Source organism: Lampris incognitus, chromosome 2 (assembly GCF_029633865.1).
Source record: "Lampris incognitus isolate fLamInc1 chromosome 2, fLamInc1.hap2, whole genome shotgun sequence".
NCBI lineage: Eukaryota > Metazoa > Chordata > Actinopteri > Lampriformes > Lampridae > Lampris > Lampris incognitus.
This window is the reverse complement of record NC_079212.1, coordinates 7,138,867-7,158,474: the sequence shown is the minus strand read 5'-3', so window position 1 is coordinate 7,158,474 and position 19,608 is coordinate 7,138,867.

Sequence of the window (19,608 nt, the reverse complement as noted above, 5' to 3'; positions counted from 1 at the left end):
TCCACGTATCATCAGCGAAGGTGTTGTGCGGTAAACAGGACAGTGTGGCGCATGAACATTTTATGTAGGGCTTCTGAGCGGAGAGACAGGCGGTGCTCGCCATGAGGTCTCCTGGTGCTACGTGGGACCTACATGAAGGCAGAGGTTCAAAGAGATGGAAGGTCTCAAGGTTCTGTAGACTGGGTGCACTGTGAAGCTTCCTGCTGCACTTCAAAGAGCGTGTGTGTGTGTGTGTGCATTTATGCATGCCTGTATATATTGGTGCATGTGTGTGTTTGCGTGTGTGCATACATGCTAGTATTTGTGTGTGTATGTGTGCGTATCCATTTATGCATGTCTGTGTATATTTGTGCATGTGTGTGCCTACATGCTGGTGTTTTGTGTGAGCATACATGCTAGTGTGTGTGTGTGTGTGTGTGTGTGTGTGTGTGTGTGCATACATGCTAGTGTTTCTGTGTGTGCTTGCATACATGCTAGTGTTTTTGTCTGTGCATACATGCTAGTGTGTTTGTGTGTGTGTGTGTGTGTGTGTGTGCATACATGCTAGTGTTTCTGTTTGTGTGTGCATACATGCTAGTGTTTCTGTGTGTGCTTGCATCCATGCTAGTGTTTTTGTCTGTGCATACATGCTAGTGTGTTTGTGTGTGTGTGTGTGTGTGCATACATGCTAATGCTTCTGTTTGTGTGTGCATACATGCTAGTGTTTCTGTGTGTGCTTGCATACATGCTAGTGTTTTTGTGTGTGCATACATGCTAGTGTGTTTGTGTGTGTGTGCATACATGCTAGTGTTTCTGCCTGTGTGCATACATGCTTGTGTGTTTGTGTGTGTGTGCATACATGCTAGTGTTTCTGTGTGTTTGCATACATGCTAGTGTTTTGTGTGTATGTATACGTATGCATTTATGCATACGTGTCTATTTGCGTGTGTGTGTGTGTGTGTGCATACATGCTAGTGTTTCTGCGTGCGTGCATATGCTAGTGTGTGTTTGTGTGCATACTGGCTAGTGTTTCTGTGTGTGTGTGTGTGGTGTATGTGTGGTTGTGTGTGTGTGTGTGTGTGTGTGTGTGTGTGAAGTTAGGGCATTGCCAGCACCTGACTTGATATATGTGGCATCAGTGTGGCGGGGTGCAGTGAAGGAGGACCACCCTGAGAACAGCAGCGTGTCTGTGATGTGCAGCAGAGTGGCGCCGCCGTCTCTCTAATAAAGGGCAAATTCGCTGATTATTAATCACAGCAGATTGCTCTCATCACAGGGACCCAGACTCTCATCACGCTACGCACACTGACTTTGATCATCTTCCCACCCGAGTGCCAGTAGCTCAGACGCTCGGCGAAGCCGGCAGGTCTGCGCAGAGCTGACGGAAAACCAACCAGATATATTCCCCCCAACTAACCCCCCCACCCCCACCCCCCCAGCTAACCTGGAGACGGCAAGAGCGGCATTTTTTTTTTTCTCGGAGAATGGGAGGTGGACCAGGTGCGCTTTGCGATTGTAATGTGAGAGGGTGATAATACCCTGTGACGACGCATCCAGATATGTGCAGACACACAAGCGCACACACAGAAACAAGACGCAAGTACACACAAATGGAGACACTGGCAGGCCAAGCCACATCTGTTTCAAGGACCACAGCCAGTTTGGGGCTCTAAAAATACATGCACCCCAAATAGGTTTCTGTCTGCGTAGTATTGATTCGGGAGGGTTTCGTTTTTGCAGATTACACTTACTTTCAGAGGAAAACGCGAGAAAGAGATGGAGCGAGACAGAGGTATATCAGTGTTCGATATGAGCTGTCATTAGCCGTCATCGGTTTTCCGGTCTGATGGCTCCCTTTCGCCGCGCAGAGGATCCGAAGCTTGGTGACACATCTTAATCAGTGGGATAATGACTGGATGATGAGGCTTGTGAATCCCAGCCTTCGTCTGACAGAGGTGATCAATAACTCCGTATCGCACTCCCTCAGCTCTGCCTGGCCTACTACCAGAGCGTCTGACGTGGAGCGCATTACCGGGCTCGCCATCACTCACACCAGCCGCCTTCCTCGTTAACAATACTGAATATTCTTATTTGGCTTGGAACGGCAACATTATACCGTCTGCCGCGGTGGAAGGAAGTGATGAATGTGAGAGTTGTTAACTGTAGAAAAGCTGTCAGACAAGCCATCCGTGTAGTCAGGCAGTTTCAGAGACGATGACAGTGCAGCGATTTAAACGGCTGTCCTTTTGACAGCTTTCTTTTTGGTGTACATGACTTGGAAAGAAAAAAAATTACACGTTATACATCATTATATATTCGTGGGGCGGCACGGCGGCGCAGTGGTTAGCGCGGCCGCCTCACAGGTGCTGGGTTCGAGCCCCGGGGTAGTCCAGCCTTGGGGGTCGTCCCGGGTCGTCCACTGTGTGGAGTTTGCATGTTCTCCCCGTGTCTGCGTGGGTTTCCTCCGGAGGCTCCGGCGTCCTCCCACAGTCCAAAGACATGTAGGTCAGGTGACCAGCCATACTAAATTGTCCCTAGGTGTGTGTGTGTGTGTGTGGGCCCTGTATGATGGCCTGGCGGCCTGTCCAGGGTGTCTCCCCGCCTGCCGCCCAGTGACTGCTGGGATAGGCTCCAGAGTCCCCGCGACCCTGAGAGCAGGATAAGCGGTTCGGATAATGGATGGAGGGGTATGCTGTCATGTTGTGTAATGGAGTTTCTACAGGATGGAGCAGAGCTGGTTTACCTGCATCAGATCCGCCCCTCGCTTCTTCTTCCGTTGTTCCTGCCCATGTGGGCGCCTCAGCCTCCAGCGAGCAGCGTCTGAAGTGAATGGGTGAGACGGGGCTGAAACATGCTCGCATGGCTAAAAACGTTCTTCATGTGAATGTTGTTTAGTTCGTCAGGTTGTGGAAGGTGCTGTGTCCGAATACTGTCGAGCTTCATTGATCGATAAGGCCGCTTGAGTCCCAACCTCACCGTTTTTAGGAGCTAGCTTCCGTAGCCACGAGGCTAAACAACGCTGATGAGCCGCTTTGGTTGAACAGAAAACAATCGAAGCCAGTGTTTCACCACGTACACATGTGACACGATGACGGTACCTACATGTTCTACAGTCACTTTTGATAGATTCCTATTTCCACGGCCTTTATAGAAATGAGCAAATATATCCCAGGTAGCAGACACGTTTGGGCCTAATGTGGGGCACTTTTGGTACTTACGGCTCAATTACGGCACTGGCAACTGTTGTGTGGGCCAGACATGGCCCAAGTGTAATGAACCGGGCTTGACTTGGGTTACAGCACATACTGTGTGGGCCAGATGTGGCCCCGATGTGGCCGAGTTGAGGCAGCCACGCTCAATCTGAGTCAACGCCGTCATTCAAGGCCAAGTTTGGGCCGTACGATAACTGCAGATGTGGGCCACGTTTGGGCCAAAGATTCTTATGTAGAAAGATATAAAAGTTGTGGTGGTTTGTGATTTTTATTTTTGACCTCCAATTCTGTATAACTTTTTTTTTTGGCATTTTCCGCCTTTATTTGACAGCAACAGTCAAGAGAGAGAGAGAGAGAGAGACAGGAAAGGCAGGGGATGACATGCAGCAAAGGGCCCGGGCCGGATTCGAACCCAGGCCGCTGAGGTGAGGACTCAGCCTTATGTGGTACCCCTCTACCAGGTGAGCCACCGGGGCGCCCCCTGACCCCCATGTATTTTACGGCGTACCTTTCAGTCAGGCCTTTGACCTTTGATGTCAAGTGTGTAAGGATTTGCATATCCCCGCTCATCTGAAGTGGTTTGGTGAGGACTCGAGGTCATGTTTCCTCCTTCCTGAACGGTCTCGCAGTGCGGCATCGTCTCCTCACACAACGAGCACTGAATCGGCAGCCAGCACCAACCCGAGGATGCTTGGTAGAAATGTTGGATCAGACCTGACAGCTGTCTGGGTTATGTTACTAATATTGCAGAGGAGGCTCCAAAATGCTCCACACTCCCTTCTCCTTTGGGGGTTTGGACCAGATCTGCCTTTTCAGTGACAACGCACTGACGGCACGGCGGACCAAACCATATGCCGCGGAGGAAATGAGATTACGTCTCATTAGGGAGATTCATCTGGCTTGAACGTGGTCCAGCTCTCCGCCCTGGGACTCCCATTTACTTCTTACCTGTGACCCACCGTCTGCAGGCAGAACCACAGATGGCAGATTAAGGGGCTTTTTATTTTTTTCACTACGATCAAGGCACAGAAGCACCATTTGTGCTTCTGTGCCTCCCTCCATTGGATCTCTTTATTTTGTTTGTGTAGAGGAAATCAAAACTTAATCACAGGAAGTGTCTGGTGTCCATAGATGTGTGGCTGATGCTTTCTTAGGTGTTGCATTTTCCTCCGAGTTGAACTGTATCGTTAATGTTGATTCCTTCATTCGTCTTCAGCCGCTCCTCCGGGGTCGGGTCGCGGTGGCAGAAGGCTAAGTAGGGCACTCCAGACGTCCCTCTCCCCAGCAACGCCCTCCAGCTCCTCCTGGGGGATCCCAAGGCTTTCCCAGACCAGACTGGACATGTAGTCCCGCCAGCGAGTTCTGGGTCTACCCCGGGGTCTCGTCCCAGTTGGCCATGCCTGGAAAACCGCCAAAGGAAGGCGCCCAGGAGGCATCCTAATCAGATGCCCCAACCAACTCAACTGGCCCCTTTCGACGCGACGGAGCAGCGGCTCTACTCCGAGCTCCCTCCGAATGTCCGAGCTCCTCACCCTGTCTCTAAGGCTGAGCCCAGACACCCTACGGAGGAAACTCATTTCAGCCGCTTGTATCCGTGATCTCACCCTTTCGGTCACTACCCAAAGCTCATGACCATAGGTGAGGGCTGGAACGAAGACTGACTGGTAAATTGAGAGCTTTGCCTTCCGGCTCAGCTCCCTCTTCACCACAACGGTCCGGTACAACGTCCGCATTACTGCTGATGCTGCACTAATCTGCCTGTCCATCTCCCGCTCCATCCTACCCTCACTCGTGAACAAGACCCCGAGATACTTGAACTACTTATCGTTAATCGTACTGTTAATGTATTGTATGTTGTGTTATGTTGTGAGCTGTCATGGCCAGCTGCCTTATAGGGATAAATGAGGTTGTGTTGTGGTGTTTGAACGGCTCTCCTCTAACCTGCAGCTTGTGTCTATTGGCCTTAATGGAGGGCAAGAGAAGAAGGATTGGGCTGGAGTCAACGATTCATTTGACCATTCCAATGACACGTTGAGTAAGTTTGTAAAAAGTTGTGAATAATGCAATGGGCGTGATCAGTTACGGGTCAAATGTTAGAAAATGTTAGTCAAGGCTGCCCATCGGTCAGAACATCCACAAGAACAAATGAATGAAGCGCATCCTTAATAAGGCCGCAGCTAATTGCTCATGTGCTGCTAAATAATAAAGCAGTCCATTTTGCTCTAAGCAGCTGGGATTAGCAGTTATCATTAAATGATGGAAAAACCATCTGGATCGGACGGAGGAGTACATCCATCCCCCAAAACTGACTCCGGTTAGGGCGTGTGTTGTTTCCTCTTGTTTGCTTTGCTAAATGGATCATTACCAGCAATGTTAGCGAGCTTGAAAGCTTTTCAGATGATCGTAAAGAACATTTTAGCACATTTGGGACTGAAGAGATCAGTGAAGTGCAACGTAATCTAATTTGTTTTTTTTTTTATTGTCATTAATGTACGTCTCTGAAACGCTGGAAAGTGGGAATCTGGAACATTTCTTCCTTAGTGGACAGAAAAAAAGTCTAAATAGTTAATATAATGTGATGACATTGTGCGTCTCACTATGACGGTAGACTACCACAGTCACAGACATGGTGCTTATTCTGACTTGTACTGTTCTGGTGTCAGTCTTCACACAAGTTTTGGACCCTTTCATATTGAGTTGTCAGGCAGCACGGTGGTGCAGTGGTTAGCAAACCCCGGGGTAGTCTAACCTTGCGGGTCGTCACGGGTCGTCCTCTGTGTGGAGTTTGCATGTTCTCCTCGTGTCTGTGTGGGTTTCCTCCGGGGGCTCCGGTTTCCTCCCACAGTCCAAAGACATGTAGGTCAGGTGAATCAGCTGTACTAAAATTGTCCTTAGGTGTGAATGTGTGTGCCCTGTGATGGACTGGCGACCTGTCCAGGGTGTTTCCTCGCCTGCCGCCCAATGACTGCTGGGATAAGCGCCAGCATCCCGTGACCCTGATTAGGATAAGCGGCTTGGATAATGGAGTGGATGGTATTGAGTTGGACTCACCACCTTGAAGACTTGGATTTGAATTGGTTGGTCTTGACCACCAGGCCAGGGATAAGGACTGAATAAGTTAAGACAGGAGAAAAGGAATACATGCAAGAACAAAAGCAGGGCGTCCGGGTAGCATAGCGGTCTATTCCGTTGCCTACCAACACGGGGATCGCCAGTTCGAATCCCCATGTTACCTCCACCTTGGTTGGGGGTCCCTACAGACACAATTGGCCTGGTCGCTGCACTAGCGCCTCCTCTGGTCGGCCGAGGCACCTGTTCGGGGGGGGGGGACTGGGGGAATAGCATGATCCTCCTACGTGCCCCCTGGTGAAACTCCTCACTGTCAGGTGAGGCGAAGCGGCTGGTGACTCCATATTGGAGGAGGCATGTGGTAGTCTGCAGCCCTCCCGGCATCGGCAGAGGGGGTGGAGCAGCGACTGGGATGGCTCGGAGGAGTGGGGTAACTGGCCGGGTGCAATTTGTAGAAAAAGGGGGGAAAATCTAAAGGGACAAGGAGATCTCGAAGGAAATCTATAGAGGCTCAGTGAAATGTGCACCGGAGTCCAGTTCCTCGTGTGCATGCAGACTAGGCCCGTAAAGTTGATTCTGAAATGCGGTTTACAGGACGGGGATTATTACATGTTCTTCACCTCCATCCAGTTGATCCATTGAGGAACCTTCGCTTGCTGACGTCCGTTTGCAATGTTTCGTCTATCTAATGAACTGTTGGAGACCCCCGCCTGTCATACCAGCCCTCCTCCACCTGCTGTCCCTGACACTAACCCGACATGCTGTCCCTCCGAACCTCTTGGACTGGCCACAGAAAGCCACTTCCCCAGTCTTTGCCCGTCTTCATTTGTACAAGCTCTAACACATTCTGCTCACGCAGCCCACCACCCTCCCTGGCAACGATGAATATGAGTGAGATCAGACATCGGCTGGGCCAGGGGTGGTTTACTTTTGCTCTGTTAATTAGACCTCGCCAAATCCCCAACGCCGCTGTCGGCAAGGTTTGACACAACCAGCTCTAATTACTAACAGCCGCAGATGAGATAAAGTAAATACATTAGCTGCAGGTCGAGGAGATTAGGATTCACTTTTTATATGGATCTGAGGCTGAGGGGGCTGCAGCGGGACGGGCAGGAAGTGTTTACACGTATCAACAGGTTGGTACTGCACACCAAGGCCTACGCGGGTTGTTAAGTAGTTCAGCATCAATACATTATTGAACCGGGCGGCTCCGCCGAGATCGCTGAAACTTTCTTTTGGCTTCGGATGCCAAAAGCTTACATAGAACTCCCAAATAAGGGATTAGGAGAAGCTAATTTAGCATAGATCAACATTTGCCGTCTCCCGACGTCTCCGATCTGCCTGTTCGGGGGTGAGATGGCTTGGTAACCTAGTATTCTGGGTCGCTGCAGTTTTCCATAAGCAGGCAGGTGTATGCATATGCTAGTCCACATTATGGTGTATGGAGCAGACGGCCACGTAGCAATCTGAATCCTTACTCCCTCAGGCTGTGGAGCGCCATGCCGGGCTGCAAATAGAAGCGTTCCCCACTGACCCACGCTGACCTGGACACACCTGAGACAGCCCTCAGCCAATCAGATGGCAGGACACATGTCGCGGCACATGGACTCCCAGACACGTGGAAAACTGGGTCATTCCAACACATAACAGTCCTTTTGTGAAAACTGCAGTTCTTTTCGATCTCTATCTATCTATCTATCTATCTATCTATCTATCTATCTATCTATCTATCTATCTATCTATCTATCTATCTATCCATCCATCCCCCTGTCCCTACCTCTTTCTATCTGTCTATCTATCCACCCTGTATCTATCTATCTACCTACCCATCCCCCCCTCTCTATCTATCCACCCTGTATCTATCTATCTACCTACCCATCCCCCCTCTCTCTATCTATCTATCTATCTACCCATCCCCCTGTCCCTCCCTCTTTCTATCTGTCTATCTATCCACCCTGTATCTATCTATCTACCTACCCATCCCCCCCTCTCTATCTATCCACCCTGTATCTATCTATCTACCTACCCACCCCCCCTCTCTATCTATCTATCTCTCCATCCCCCCTCTCTCCCTTTCTATATATCCATCCACCCTGTATCTATCTATCTATCTATCTATCTATCTATCTATCTATCTATCTATCTATCTATCTATCTATCTATCTATCTATCTATCGGATCGATCGATCTATCTATCTATCTATCTATCTATCTATCTATCTATCTATCTATCTATCTATCTATCTATCTATCTATCTATCTATCTATCTATCTATCTATCTATCTATCTATCTATCTATCTATCTATCTATCTATCTATCTATCTATCTATCTATCTATCTGTCTATCTGTCTAGCTATCTATCTATCTATCCCCGTCTCTATCTATCTATCTATCTATCTATCTATCTATCTATCTATCTATCTATCTATCTATCTATCTATCTATCTATCTATCTATCTATCTATCTATCTATCTATCTATCTATCATACCCCTCTCTCTCCCTCTATCTATCTATCCCCGTCTCTATCTATCTATCGATCGATCGATCTATCTATCTATCTATCTATCTATCTATCTATCTATCTATCTATCTATCTATCTATCTATCTATCTATCTATCTATCATCTATCTATCTATCTATCTATCTATCTATCTATCTATCTATCTATCTATCTATCTATCTATCTATCTATCTGTCATACCCCTCTCTCTCCCTCTATCTATCTATTTATCCATCCCCCTGTCCCTCCGTCTTTCTATCTGTCTATCTATCCACCCTGTATCTATCTATCTACCTACCTACCCACCCCCCCTCTCTCTATCTATCTATCTACCCATCCCCCTGTTCCTCCCTCTTTCTATCTGTCTATCTATCCACCCTGTATGTATCTATCTACCTACCCATCCCCCCTCTCTCTATCTATCCACCCTGTATCTATCTATCTATCTATCTATCTATCTATCTATCTATCTATCTATCTATCTATCTATCTATCTATCTATCTATCTATCTATCTATCTATCTATCTATCTATCATCCATCCTCCTCTCTCTCCCTTTCTATATATCCATCCACCCTGTATCTATCTATCCCCTCTCTATCTATCTATCTATCTATCTATCTATCTATCTATCTATCTATCTATCTATCTATCTATCTATCTATCTATCTATCTATCTATCTATCTATCTATCTATCTATCTATCTATCTTATCTATCATCCATCCCCCCTCTCTCCCTTTCTATATATCCATCCACCCTGTATCTATCTATCTATCTATCTATCTATCTATCTATCTATCTATCTATCTATCTATCTATCTATCTATCTATCTATCTATCTATCTATCTATCTATCTATCTATCCCCCCTCTCTCCCTTTCTATATATCCATCCACCCTGTATCTATCTATCTATCTATCTATCTATCTATCTATCTATCTATCTATCTATCTATCTATCTATCTATCTATCTATCTATCTATCTATCTATCTATCTATCTATCTATCATACCCCTCTCTCTCCCTCTATCTATCTATCCCTCTCCTATCTATCTACCTAACTATCCCTCTCTCTCTATCTCTATTGACCTAACTATCCCTCTCGCTCTCTCTATCTATCTATCTCTCTCGCTCCCTCTCTCTCTCTCTTTATCTATCTCTCGCTCTCTCTCTATCTATCTACACACAAGATATGCAGATAGGTGCACAGAGAGTAAGGCAGTGTGTCTGAGCGATGAAGAGATGGAGCAAAAGAATGTGAGAGGGGGGAGGGAGAGAGAGAGAGAGAGAGAGAGAGAGAGAGAGAGAGAGAGAGAGAGAGAGAGAGAGAGAGAGAGAGAGAGAGAGAGAGAACTGGGTTTGTGCCTCTCCAGGAAAATGTCAGGACAGCAGTGCTGTGGTGAGGTACAGGAAGTTCACGACTGCAGAGATGTTCCTGCCCAAAGGGCAGAGTGGCGTTTGATGGATGGCTTCTGACACTGACGCCGTCTCCGTCATTAACGTGTAGAGAATGACTGCGAGTGAGTACACTAAAGTAAAAATAGAACCGTATCGCCTCGTTGGTATTCCCATGCGAGTGCGGCGTATTGGCTGTAATGTGTTCATTAGTCCACACATCACGCATGGCCTGGCGATGTTCCGGCGTGGTAGTCATGTAAATAATGAGCGACGCATATGCATAGAGAGCCGCGCAATCTCAAAGGGCTGCGAAAGACGGAAGCAAATCGCTGTATTTCGCAAAAAAAACACACACCATATATGAGCTACATACAAACACACGCACACAAAAAAGGGGTGTCGAAATCAGGGTGGGAACTCGGGTGCTCGAGGGAAGGTGTGAGCCCCCTTGAAAACATTGATCCGGGGAATGTTGGTCAGCGTGTCTCATATTAATTTACCTGTCTTTCGTAGGTTTGGCCGTTTTGCGTTTCTGCGTTTTGTGTAGCGGCAGGGCGATGCTGTACATGCGCCGTTGAATTCGGGGACGGTTAAAGGGGGCTGATGCATCACACGGCTCGCTGTGAGGCTGCAGCGGGGCTGCTCCTGCCCTCAGCGTCCAGACACGGCGCTGCAGGAGCAACTGGCCGTCGGAGAAGAATTCAGTTATTCTAATGAACTTCTTCACGTTCTGCTGTGTTTTCCGTAGCGTTAGCCATGCTCAGGCTTCTGTGCGTCACACGGCTGCGTGCCTTTGAGTTTGCCCCGTTTCTTATTCACAGGGAAGTTTCTTTGTTTGTTTGTTTCTTTGTTTAGCTCTATTATGCTGTGCTGTATCGTAGCGGATCTTTGTCTTGATATTTGTCTCCCTCTGCTTGCATCGTGGACACCAGTGACTCATTGTAAGTCCTCTCTGAGGTTTATGCCCCCCCCCCCCCGGAAGCTGCAGCCTACTTCGCACCCTGATTTAAATACCCGGACAGCTGCTCTCCTCTATGTCAGCACTGGCCTTGGCTACTGCGGGAGCACCGGACTCTTCACCCACCGCTAAACCCAGAATTGACACCCGGCCTTTCCTCAGCCCCCCCCCACCCCCCACCCCCCACCCCCAGAGCATTACTCTGTCTGCGGCCGTGTGTAACAGTCGTCAGCATCCCTCCTCTACCGCTAAAGGACAGCCGGCTCTTCCCGAGTTACATCTGATCTTGTCAAAGTCACTCCTAACATGGCTGAACCAGAGAGCCCATATGACCCCTGCAGCAGTTGGCTGTCATAGATCAACTGTGTGTGTTTGTGTGTGTGTGTGTGTGTGTGTGTGTGTGCGTCCCTGTGGACCATCTGGACGTGTTCCTGTCCTTGCAGCTTGCAGGTGTGACTGACAAGAGTTTGTGGGGAGTGTCGTCTCTGATTTTATTTATTTTGTTTTATTTTACCCCCCCCCCTTTTTTTTTCCTCCCCAGTTGTATCCGGCCAATCACCCCACTCTTCCGAGCCGTCCCGGTCTCTGCTGCTCCACCCCCTCTGCCGAACCGGGGAGGGCTGCAGACTACCACATGCCTCCTCCCATACATGTGGAGTCGCCAGCCGCGTCGTTTCACCTGGCAGTGAGGAGTTTCACCAGGGGGACGTAGCATGTGGGAGGATCACGCTATTCCCCCCCAGTTCCCCCTCCCCTCTGAACGACCAGAGGAGGCGCTAGGGCAGCAACCAGGACACATACCCGCATCCGGCTTCCCACCCGCAGACACCGCCAGTTGTGTCTGTAGGGGCGCCCGACCGAGCCGGAGGTAACGCGGGGATTCGAACCGGTGATCCCCGTGTTGGTAGGCAACGGAATAGACCCCTACGCTACCCGGACCCCCTTGATTTTATTTTTTTGTGGAGTCTTACATCCACTCTCAGCAACGCACCAGAGGCGAGGGAGAGAGAGAGAGAGAGAGAGAGAGAGAGAGTCTCCTAGAAGTTAAAATGACATGGAAAACAGATTCATCATTTCAGCCTTTACCAGGCGTTCAAAGTACAAAACAGACGCACTCCACATCACAAACACAGCTGCAGTTGAGCACGTCTGTCGAAGACAGACCAAAGACAGTAACCAGATTTAAGCTTTCACGGCTGAGAAGACGGCATCGCAGCATATCCAGCAGTATTTTCTGTTTGTACATGACTAATGTCTCTTCACAGACTCTCTCGGCTGCTCTGGTAGAATTCTCAAACGATGATGAACATTTCCAAAACAACACGTGCCGCCCTCCGAACCGCCGGGGACGTGTTCGCTGCAGATCTCCCATTTCTCCTTCTTTTAAAACAAAATGCAAATGTTTTAGCACATCAGTGCAAATGAGCAAGTACAATGGTGCGCAATTACCGAGCGAATATATCCTGCAGATCAACGCTGCTTATGCATCTTCTCAGTTGTGTACTTGTACCCTCCAAAACAGGTGGGAATACTTCCGTCGTGTCAGTCGTCACATGCGCGATACTAGTCCGCCCAGCTGTAAGACTCCGTCAGGTGTACGCGAATACCATCACGGAGCAGAAGGGAGCTGGAAGGAGGTGAAGTCCCTCACACACTGGTGTTCTTGTGGACGAGGCCGGTTTCAATCTGGCCGAAACACAGGAGACACGGCCCGACTGTTATAGGCCACCGAGCCACGGTGGATGTGCCAGGCCTATCGGCCCATACAACACCCAGAAACTCCCGGCGTTGTTGAGATCTTGTCCCTGACGACGAGAGAGGTCCGCTGAGGCACGACCCGCCAACTTCTATCACCGTGTGGGAGGACGTCGGCTCCCACCATGCAACTGTCTTCAGGGAATGGTTTTGCTGTCCACCAAAGGATGCTGGTGGTGTTCCTGCCACCATATTCCCCATCCCTGAATCCAGTCGAGGAATTGTCCTCTGCATGGAGGTGGACGGTGTACGATCGTCGGTCTCGAGACCAGAGGTCTCTGCTTGCTGCGCTGGGTGACATGACAGCACAACACTGCAGGGGACGGTTGCAGCATGCAGGAGGATTTCCCCAGCGTTGCATCACGAGGGGAGATGTCAGATGTGACGCTGATGAGAATCTGTGGCCCGGCAGACCGGAGCGACGGGACGTGCGGCGAGGTGGAGTCTTTGGCGGCGCCCTCCGGCTTTACTGTGTTACAGCGTGAGGCTGTACATTACTGTACTTTCCTTTATGGTCTGTTGATGTAATGTTTTATTGTGCTGTGTACATTTTCTAATTACTGTGGCATGTGGAAATACGTGGAAATACAGTAAGCATGTGCACGGAGATGGGAGTGCAGTGTGCAATGTGAAAGCTTGTACTGTTGAACTCGTCACGCGAATACTACTCGGCTTGATACGCAAATAACATTCAGCTAGCAAGACCAAAACAACATTCCACTGCAGTAAACGTTCAGCGTCGATGTAAACTAGCACAAGACTGACGTGTGGATGTAAGGAACATGACAGGGGTCCACTGACAAAACACCTCAACGTTTTGACCACCATTGTTTACTCAGTGCAGAAAGACCTACTCATTTAGAGGACGTTGACTTTTTATACGAGACAATGACTTAATTTTGCAGCACGAGTTGGGTGTTTTGGATGAGTTATGGCCTTCTGTAGGTGAGCTGTGGTGGTTTGTAGGTGAGCTGTGGTGGTTTGTAGGTGAGCTGTGGTGGTTTGTAGGTGAGCTGTGGTGGTTTGTAGGTGAGCTGTGGTGGTTTGCAGGTGAGCTGTGGTGGTTTGTAGGTGAGCTGTGGTGGTTTGCAGGTGAGCTGTGGTGGTTTGTAGGTGAGCTGTGGTGTTGTGTAGGTGAGCTGTGGTGTTGTGTAGGTGAGCTGTGATGTTGTGTAGGTGAGCTGTGGTGTTGTGTAGGTGAGCTGTGGTGTTTTGCGGGTGAGCTGTGGTGTTTTGCAGGTGAGTCGTGGTGTTTTGCGGGTGAGCTGTGATGTTGTGTAGGTGAGCTGTGGTGGTGTGTAGGTGAGCTGTGGTGTTTTGGATGAGTTATGGCCTTCTGTAGGTGAGCTGTGATGTTGTGTAGATGAGCTGTGGTGATGTGTAGGTGAGCTGTGGTGTTTTGCAGGTGAGTCGTGGTGTTTTGCGGGTGAGCTGTGATGTTGTGTAGGTGAGCTGTGGTGGTGTGTAGGTGAGCTGTGGTGTTTTGGATGAGTTATGGCCTTCTGTAGGTGAGCTGTGATGTTGTGTAGATGAGCTGTGGTGATGTGTAGGTGAGCTGTGGTGTTGTGTAGGTGAGCTGTGGTGTTTTGCGGGTGAGTTGTGGTGTTTTGCGGGTGAATTGTGGTGTTTTGCGGGTGAGTTGTGGTGTTGTGCTGGTGAGCTGTGGTGTTTTGCGGGTGAGTTGTGGTGTTGTGCGGGTGAGTTGTGGTGTTTTGCGGGTGAGTTGTGGTGTTTTGCAGGTGAGTTGTGGTGTTTTGCAGGTGAGTTGTGGTGTTGTGTAGGTGAGCTGTGGTGTTGTGTAGGTGAGCTGTGGTGTTGTGTAGGTGAGCTGTGGTGGTTTGTAGGTGAGCTGTGGTGTTGTGTAGGTGAGCTGTGGTGTTGTGTAGGTGAGCTGTGATGTTGTGTAGGTGAGCTGTGGTGTTGTGTAGGTGAGCTGTGGTGTTGTGTAGGTGAGCTGTGATGTTGTGTAGGTGAGCTGTGGTGTTGTGTAGGTGAGCTGTGATGTTGTGTAGGTGAGCTGTGGTGTTGTGTAGGTGAGCTGTGATGTTGTGTAGGTGAGCTGTGGTGTTGTGTAGGTGAGCTGTGATGTTGTGTAGGTGAGCTGTGGTGTTTTGCAGGTGAGCTGTGGTGTTTTGCAGGTGAGTCGTGGTGTTTTGCGGGTGAGCTGTGATGTTGTGTAGGTGAGCTGTGGTGGTGTGTAGGTGAGCTGTGGTGTTTTGGATGAGTTATGGCCTTCTGTAGGTGAGCTGTGATGTTGTGTAGATGAGCTGTGGTGATGTGTAGGTGAGCTGTGGTGTTTTGCAGGTGAGTCGTGGTGTTTTGCGGGTGAGCTGTGATGTTGTGTAGGTGAGCTGTGGTGGTGTGTAGGTGAGCTGTGGTGTTTTGGATGAGTTATGGCCTTCTGTAGGTGAGCTGTGATGTTGTGTAGATGAGCTGTGGTGATGTGTAGGTGAGCTGTGGTGTTGTGTAGGTGAGCTGTGGTGTTTTGCGGGTGAGTTGTGGTGTTTTGCGGGTGAATTGTGGTGTTTTGCGGGTGAGTTGTGGTGTTGTGCTGGTGAGCTGTGGTGTTTTGCGGGTGAGTTGTGGTGTTGTGCGGGTGAGTTGTGGTGTTTTGCGGGTGAGTTGTGGTGTTTTGCAGGTGAGTTGTGGTGTTTTGCAGGTGAGTTGTGGTGTTTTGCGGGTGAGTTGTGGTGTTTTGCAGGTGAGTTGTGTTTTGCGGGTGAGTTGTGGTGTTTTGCAGGTGAGTTGTGGTGTTTTGCAGGTGAGTTGTGTTTTGCAGGTGAGTTGTGATGTTTTGCGGGTGAGTTGTGGTGTTGTGCGGGTGAGTTGTGGTGTTCTGACAAGTGCACCGGGAGTTGTGAGAATGTTAGCGCTGTTTAAAGAAATGAGCCAAAGCAACCAAGGAAAACTGTTCATAACTTTATCCATAACTGTTCTCAACTGTCTCAACAGCTGTGGGGGAGTGGTCAGGTCCTCATTAATATTCAGTAGCTGACCTTTGACTGACAGGTGCAGGCAAGGGTTGACAGTAAGGGTGGGTGGGGTTTCAAATTTTTTTATATTTGGATCCAATCGGCCATATGTAAATGAGTGATGACAAGAAAAAAGCTTGGCTGGATGAAGCTGAACTGGGGGAGCTCATTAACATAAGAGACATTATATATCTATTAAGTTATGTGTGTGTGTATATATATATATATATATATATAGAGGGCGGTATGGTGGCACAATGGTTAGCACAGTCTCCTCACAGCAAGAAGGTCCCGGGTTCGAGCCCCGGGGTAGTCCAACCTTGGGGGTCGTCCCGGGTCGTCCTCTGTGTGGAGTTTCATGTTCTGCCCGTGTCTGCATGGGTTTCCTCCCACAGTCCAAAGACATGTAGGTCAGCTGGATCGGCCGTACTAAAAAAAAATGTCTCTAAATATGAATGTGTGTGTGTGTGTGGGCCCTGTGATGGCCTGGTAGCCTGTCCAGGGTGTCTACCCGCCTGCCGCCCAATGACTGCTGGGATAGGCTCCAGCATCCCCACAACCCTGAGAGCAGGATAAGCGGTTCGGATAATGGATGGATGGATGGATGGATGGATGGATGGATGGATGGATGGATGGATGGCTAGATGGATGGATGTCTAGATGGATGGATGTCTAGATGGCTGGATGGATGGATGGCTGGATGGATGGCTGGCTAGATGGATGGATGTCTAGATGGATGGATGTCTAGATGGTTGGATGGATGGATGGATGGCTGGATGGATGGCTGGATGGATGGATGGATGGATGGATGGATGGATGGATGGATGGATGGATGGCTAGATGGATGGATGGATGGATGGCTAGATGGATTGATGGCTGGATGGATGGATGGATGGATGGATGGCTAGATGGATGGATGGATGGATGGATGGATGGATGGATGGATGGCTAGATGGATGGATGGATGGATGGCTGGATGGATGGCTAGATGGATGGATGGCTGGCTGGATGGATGGATGGATGGATGGATGGATGGATGGATGGCTAGATGGATGGATGGATGGATGGCTAGATGGATGGATGGATGGATGGATGGATGGATGGATGGCTGGCTGGCTGGATGGATGGATGGATGGATGGATGGATGGATGGATGGATGGATGGCTAGATGGATGGATGGATGGATGGCTAGATGGATGGATGGATGGATGGATGGATGGATGGATGGCTGGCTGGATGGATGGATGGATGGATGGCTAGATGGATCGATGGCTGGATGGATGGATTAGCAAGAGTGTGAAAATGCATGAGTAGTAAGTGGTGTTGGAGAATATCGGCGCTACAGTTTAATCCATTAACGTTAATCCGTTAAAGTTAAAATAATCCCTGCGCCGACTGACGCGGCGGTGGTGGCTGTCGGTACCGGGAGCCGCCGGGGTTGATGGGAACTTTCTTTTCTCCGTCTTAATGACTTAACTAAGCAAAAGGCCAGAAGGCAGCCGTGTTCATCCCCCCACCAATCTGCCTCCATTAACACCACGCGCCCCTATTAACCTGGAGTGATTAGCTAGCATTGTGATTCAGCGGGAGCGCCACGGCGGCGCCGTAGCGACCCGCCCGGTAGAGACCCAGCCGCGCGGAGGAGGAAGACCAAGAAGAGGAAGACCGCTTTTAATTCAGCAGGAGTCGGTCCTCAGCCGCCACCTCCTGCCCGGTTCTGCTCCCTCTCCCGTCTGCAGGACTCCCCCGTCCAGGAGATCCCGCGTGACGCTCCGCATCTCCTGCTCGTCACCGCACGCGGGGTGGAATTGGGTACACAGGGGGCGCCGGAATACCAACTGAGCGCTGTATTAATCTCACCTAGAGGCGGCGGAGATGAGCGCGTCACGGAGGGGAGACGAAACGGAGCAGGAGGGGAGTGGGGAGAGGGTGGAGAGGGTGGAGAGAGGAGAGGGGAGTCTTGGTCAACCTCGGTGCGTACTGGAAGTTTTGTGTGTGTGTCCGTGTGTGTGTGTGTGTGCGGGGCAGATGTTAACCTTATACAGTAAACTCGGACTATAGCCCGCCGCCGCCGCCGCCGCTGCAGCAGGTCGGTCCCGTCAGACCGTCCCTGCACGTCAACTGTGAAGGTTGTTTGGACTGAAGGGAGAAAAGACACCATTTGTACTTGGGTCCTGGCCTTGTAGAGTAAAGTATGCTGTCTTATGGATGTGTGTGTGTGTGTGTGTGTGTGTGCACACCACTACGAGAAGGTTATATTAACTGTGTGTGCCTCTCCGGCCCAGTGCTGGGGAGGAGGAGGAGGAGGAGGAGGAGGAGGAGGAGGGCGTCTGGTCAGTGTAAATGTGTCGCTCGGCTTGTGACAGGGATTATCATGTGGCCCCCGTGAACAATTCTTGAAAGAGGATTTGGTCCAGTGTACAGGACAGTATGCAGAATTACTTGCGGTTTAAGTGTGGATGGATAAGCACTTTGGGCTCCTGTATGTGCGAGGCTGGACATGCGGTGCATCCACACACACACACATGTGCACACACACACATGTGCGCACACACATGGTGGAAACCCGCCTTTACATAGATGCGGGGCAACTGTTGGTGACGCTTAAATGGAGCTTCACCTCCCTGGTGAACGCATGCCGGAGAACAGGAGGAGTACACCATGTCGGTTCATAAACATGAACCCCCACCCGGGATCGTGGCCTTTCAGCTGCGGTGCAGGGCGAACCTCGGTGCCGCAGTGCTGGGATGTGCGGTTGTCCACGGAGCTGAAGTCTCTGACGGCCAAAAATAAGGAAATAATCCCGGGTTGGAGGAAGATTCCTCACCTCCCGACGGAGGAGCTCGTGTTTTCTGTTCTGCTCTCTGCTGCCGTTTTTTTTTTCTTGACTTCAGCAGATGAGAATTATTAAAATCACTCGTCTGCTAAATTCTCCAAATCTCCGTTTATCATCCATCCCTCCCTCCATTATCCGAACCGCTTATCCTGCTCTCGGGGTGGCGGGGGATGCTGGCGCCCATCCCGGCAAGCGGCCACTGGGAGGCAGGCGGGGAGACTCCCTGGACAGGCCGCCAGGTCATCACACACACCTAGGGGTAGTTTAGTACGGCCGAGTCACCTGACCTCCGTGTCTTTGGACCGTGGGAGGAAACCGGAGCCCCCGGAGGAAACCCACGCAGACACGGGGAGAACATGCAAACGCCACACGGAGGACGACCCCGAAAGTTGGACTACCCCGGGGCTCGAACCCAGGACCTTCCTGCTGTGAGTCGAGCGCGCCAACCACTGCGCCGCCGTGCCGCCCCCTCCGTTTATCATGAGTAGATATGCGGACGTCATGAAGGCCCAAATGTTTGCATTACAGTTCCTAACGGTGTCGCAACAGAGGCGCTGTTCTCATTTGCCTTCATTACTTTGTGTCGTACTGCGTTGCAGGAAACCCGCGGGGATCAAAGAGGTTCATTTGCAGCTTCTGGTGAGCAGCACTTCAACGGTGGCAGCCGGTAATGGATGTCCGTCCTTTCACGATGTCACAACAAAGATTCTATCAAGCCAGCTTTTGACAATTATTCAAATTGTATTCTTGGAGCAATGACGGTAGAAACAAATTAAAATACTTTTCAGTTGTCTGTCGACCGGGGGTGGCGCCACAAACTTCCTGTATGGGGGATTAAAGAACCACCGGCTTATTAAACTGGTAGGTCAGGGGAATCGGCCATACTAAATTGTCCCTGTGTGTGTGTGTGTGTGGGGGGTG